This window comes from Mandrillus leucophaeus, unplaced genomic scaffold, assembly GCF_000951045.1.
Source record: "Mandrillus leucophaeus isolate KB7577 unplaced genomic scaffold, Mleu.le_1.0 Scaffold349, whole genome shotgun sequence".
In the NCBI taxonomy this organism is placed as follows: Eukaryota; Metazoa; Chordata; class Mammalia; order Primates; family Cercopithecidae; genus Mandrillus; species Mandrillus leucophaeus.
Genome location: NW_012103687.1, coordinates 1777810 through 1783113, shown reverse-complemented (window position 1 = coordinate 1783113; position 5304 = coordinate 1777810). Strand labels below are relative to the sequence as shown.

The 5304-nt window shown below is 39.4% G+C and overlaps 1 gene segment (V, D, J or C); it reads left to right on the top strand.

The window, feature by feature from the left end:
- LOC105546086 overlaps positions 1 to 5304 on the top strand; it is a 619418-nt gene that overhangs the window by 126090 nt on the left and 488024 nt on the right.

Here is a 5304-nt window from a genome sequence, read left to right as displayed (position 1 = left end):
GTCACTGCTTCTGATGTAAGGGTCTCATGACTTGTAGGCTGCAATTTGTCAGCAGTATCTTTTCTAAGGTGACCATACTTTTTTCTCCTTGACCATGAACCCGGGGTGACTCTGTTCAAAATGTTTGAAACGACTGGTTTTGAATTTGAAGTCACCCCAACAAAGATTAGCTCAGCATCTTCATTTACATGTTCCACACCAACAAAGATGAGCTCAGCGTCTTCGTCATCTACTTGTTTGGTTTCTTTTATGTTCTTCTGTGGTTCAGGCTCTTTCTCTTCCTCACATGATTGTTCCATTTTCTAATGTTTTTTATTCTTGAACAGTGTGTGGCCACAAGTCCCAATGCTTCCTTTATATAAACTGCCACCTAAGTACAAACATACATCAGTAAGTACAGGAAAATGCATTACCTTATTTAATTCTCCTCTAAAACATTAAGGTTTTTATAAACATCACTATTTTACAGATAAGAACACTGAGACTGAAAGAGGATAAATAACAGCTTAAAACCTATCATAAAAGATCAGGTTCCTATGAATCCAGAATCATAACTTTGCTGTACTGATTATGCTCTCTTCCATTAAAAAAAAAAAAAAGAAAAATCTTCCAGCAACTAATCACTAGGCAAAATTGTATGGAAAAGGACACACATTTTTACCAGGGCATCATTGTGCAGTGTTTAGAAACATGGACTTTGGAGTTGAAGAATAAGCTGGAATCCTCAGTCTGCCACACACCAGCTGCATCCGCTTTATCAAGTTTTTTACTTTTAAATGTATTTTGCTATCTTAAAGGCAAAAATTCTATTTCTTAGACTTATAGTAACAGCTGGTTTTTTAAAAGCACCACCTATTCAATGGCAGCTTGATTTGTAGTGGAATTGGAAGAAAATTACATTAAATGTACATATCTCAATTGATTCATATATAGTAATCCCATAAACATCAGTACAGAAAAGAGGTATTAAATTTATAGTTAGAGTACCTACACATAGCCAACAAACAGCATAGCACAATGTCAAGTGCCAGGCAGATAATCTCATCCCAACTCATGGCCTTAATTATAATCCATTCACTAATGCCTCCTAAATTTTTCCCTCCAGTCCTGACTTACCCACTGAACTTAAACACAACAGTGCTTCCTCCCTCAATCCACCTCAGTCTCTCCTCCACATAGCAAGCAGATTGATTGTGTTAAACAAAGTCAGACTGTATCATTGTTCAGCTCAAAACCCTCCAATGGCTTTCTGATTAACTGAGAGTAAAAGACCAAGTATTACCAATGCCTAGAAGACCACACTACCAACCCCACATACTGCTCCTGCAGTTATCTCATACTACTCTCCCCGATCTACTTCACTCTAGCCACACTAACCTCCTTACTATTTATTTTTTATTTTAATTTTTTGAATTAAATTTTATTTTTTTGAGATAGAGTCCCGCTCTGTCGCCCAGATATATAACTTAGCTCACTGCAACCTTCCAGGTTCAAGAGAGTCTCCTGCCTCAGTCTCCTGAGTAGCTGGGACTACAGGTGCGCATCACCACATTCACCTAATTTTTGTATTTTCAGTAGAGATGGGGTTTCACCATGTTGACCAGGCTGGTCTCGAATTCCTTCTCTCAAGTGATCTGTGTGCCTTGACCTCCCAAAGTGCTAGGATTATAGGCATGAACAACTGCACCTGGCCCTCCCTGCTATTTCTTGAACATACTAAGCTCTTTTCCTTGCTCAAGGCCCTTGTTCCCTCCAATATGAATGATCATTTGAGTAACTGCATGGCTAGCTCCTCACTGCCCTTAGAGCTCTATTCCAAGTATCTCTCAGTGAGGTTCTCAAATATTCCAACCAACCTCTAACCCACATTCCTAATCTCTTTTCCCTTTTCTTTCATCCCCAAAGCCCTATCATCATTTAACATATTACAATCCTATTTATCTTGATTATTTTCTAATGTCCATCCAGTGGAACACAAAACTCAAAGGACAGGTATTGTATCTTCTGTTGACTGTTGTATACTCAGCACAAAGAACAGGGTCTGACACAGGACAGGTGCTCAACAAATACAGAATTTGTTAAATGAATCAATAAACAGCACTCTCCTTCATAAGATCCTTTATTTTTAAAGAAGATTATGCTCCATTAATTCCACATTTTCTATAAATTTACTCTAAGAACTTTATCCGTTGGAAATTCTGTAGGCCGATAAAGGACTTAAAGCAAGCACATACACATAAATAATAACTACCTTTACTACACAGGCTGAATTCTAAAATTTTCCATTTCATTTTTTTTTTTTTTTTGAGATGGAGTCTAGTTCTGCCACCCAGGCTGGAGTGCAGTGGCATAATCTCAGCTCACCTCTGCCTCCCAGACTCAAGCAAGTCTCTTGCCTCAGCCTCCAGGGTAGCTGGGATTACAGGCACATGCCACCACACCCAGCTAATTTTTGTATTTTTAGTAGAGAAGGGGTTTCACTGTGTTGGCCAGGCTGATCTCGAACTCCTGACCTTGTGATTCACCAGCCTCAGCCTCCTAAAGTGCTGGGATTACAAGCATGAGCCATGGATTAGAAGCCCGAGCTGCGCCCAGCCTCATTTTTAAAAAAATTAACCAATGACCCACAAAATCAGTTAAGCCTCATTACTAGGTCTATTAAAAAATAGAGAGTGAAAAAATGAATCCAATGAGACATTTTAATTCTTAAAGACTAAGCAGTTAACAGCAATAGCATCAGATATAGCTGTGCACTAAGTCAGTTTTAGCAGAAAGAACACAAAACCAGACTTCAGGAATTAGGCATGTCAGTGCTAACTCTGTCTACAAACCCTCCATATAACTATAGTAAATCATAAACGTTTTGGTACTTTAAAAATTAATCTTCAGACAGGCTGGGCACAGTGGCTGAGGCCTGTAATGCTAGCACTTTGGGAGGCCGAGGCGGGCGAATCATGAGGTCAGGAGATGAAGACCATCCCGACCAACATGGTGAACCCCGTCTCTACTAAAAATACAAAAATTAGCTGGGCGTGTTGGCGCACCTGTAATCCCAGCTACTCAGGGGGCTGAGGCAGAAGAATAGCTTGAACCTGGGAAGGAGAGGTTGCAGTGAGCTGAGATCGTGCCACTGCACTTTAGCCTGGGCTAAAACTGGTCTAATAATAGCAAAATGTAGGCACTAGAAACAAACCAAGGTTCATAATTCACCAATTTCTAAAAACATATCAAGATTCACTGTATCCCAATGTGGACCCTTCAAATCAGCATAATCCAAAGCATAAAAATTAAACTGACATCTAATATATGCCATGCACACTGTTTTAATTTTAATGAGGATATCAGTATCTAATTTTGGAACATAGACAACATTTATTCCTATAAATATGTGTATCACCTTGGAAATGAATTTTAATAGGAATACAATATTAAGCATAATACAAATTATGTATTCTTTTCCTTATTTACTCTAAAACTATTATTTTGTTTGCCTATTTCTGGTCAGATATTGTGCAAAGCACAGAGTAGACAGTGGCAAATGCATGAAATATACAAACTGGTGTATCATGAATAGTGATTTACAACTTCATTAGTAGATATATAATGCCACAAAAAAATAAGGCAGATATGAATACACTGCTCTTTGGAGTCAACTAAAATTGGTTTACTCTGTCTATATACAACCTAAATTGCCTAACTCCAGGTTGATGCCACCTAGCCCAGTTAGTCCAGTGTTTCCTAAGCATTACTGACATTTGGGACCAGATAATTCTTTGCTGGGGGTTGTCGAGAGCACTATAGGATGTTTAGCAGCATCTGTGATCTCTACCCACTAGAAACCAGCAGTAATTTCCCAGGGTGGCAACTAAAAATGGCTCCAGGAATTACCAAATGTCCTGTGGGAAAACTCGTGCCCAAATCCAATCTTCTTCTCAGGATCACTTCCACATTTCCAGTAACTACCTTCTAGGTAATTCTAAATGTATTTTCTAACATCCTCTCTAAAGAAAATATCTGGCTGGGCACGGTGGCTCACACCTGTAATCCCAGCACTTTCAGAGGCTGAGGCAGGTGGATCACAAGGTTAGGAGTTTGAGACCAGCCTGCCAACATAATGAAACCCTATCTCTACTAAAAACACAAAAAATTAGGTGGGCGTGGTGGTGGACACCTGTAATCCCAGCTACTCATGAGGCTGAGGCAGGAGAATCGCTTGAACCCAGGAAGTGGAGGTTGCAGTGAGCTGAGATCACGCCATTGCACTCCAGCTCGGGTGACAGTGCGAGACTGTGTCTCATAAAAAAAAGAAAATATTCTAAATCAAAATCATTAATATTCTCCAATATCCTAAAAAATTAGACTATACTCTGACAACATGGCCATTAGATTTACCTGAAAATTAACTAGTTTATTATTGTTACTATTTTTTCTTTTTCAAGATGGAGTCTTGCTCTGTTGCCCAGGCTAAAGTGCAGTGACACGATCTCGGCTCACTGCAACCTCTGCTTCCCAGGTTCAAGCTATTCTACTGCCTCAGCCTCCTGAGTAGCTGGGATTACAGGTGTGCCAACACGCCCAGCTAATTTTTGTATTTTTAGTAGAGACGGGGTTCACCATGTTGGTCGGGATGGTCTTTATCTCCTGACCTCATGATTCGCCTGCCTCGGCCTCCCAAAGTGCTGGCATTACAGGCCTGAGCCACTGTGCCCGGCCAATCTGAAGATTAATTTTTAAAGCGCCAAAACGTTTATGATTTACTATAGTTATATGGAGGGTTTGTAGACAGAGTTAGCACTGACATGCCTAATTCCTGAAGTCTGGTTTTGTGCTCTTTCTGCTAAAACTGACTTAGTGCACAGCTATATCTGATGCTATTGCTGTTAACTGCTTAGTCTTTAAGAATTAAAGTGTCTCATTGGATTCATTTTTTCACTCTCTGTTTTTTAAACCTGTTCAAATCTCCTCTACCTCCCAGAAAAATGTCAAAGTACCTTATAAGCCATTTTAAATAACTTTTAGAGCATTGCTCATTCTACCTTTTATGTCCATTCCTATTAATGGCCCCCAGCCCAGGCCCCAACTTCTAGGTTTAGGTCCATTGGTTACTGCATTTTTGTACACCTGTACTAGTCCCTAAATTGTTCTCTTTTCTCTGTCCTTCAAATTATATAACACACCACCACTAGATGGATCTTAAAACACAACTGTAATTATATCAGTGTTCTATTCCTAAGCATTAAATGATTCCTCCAATTCTAGACAATATTTCAAGTATACATAATTTGGATTATACAATGGCTGAAC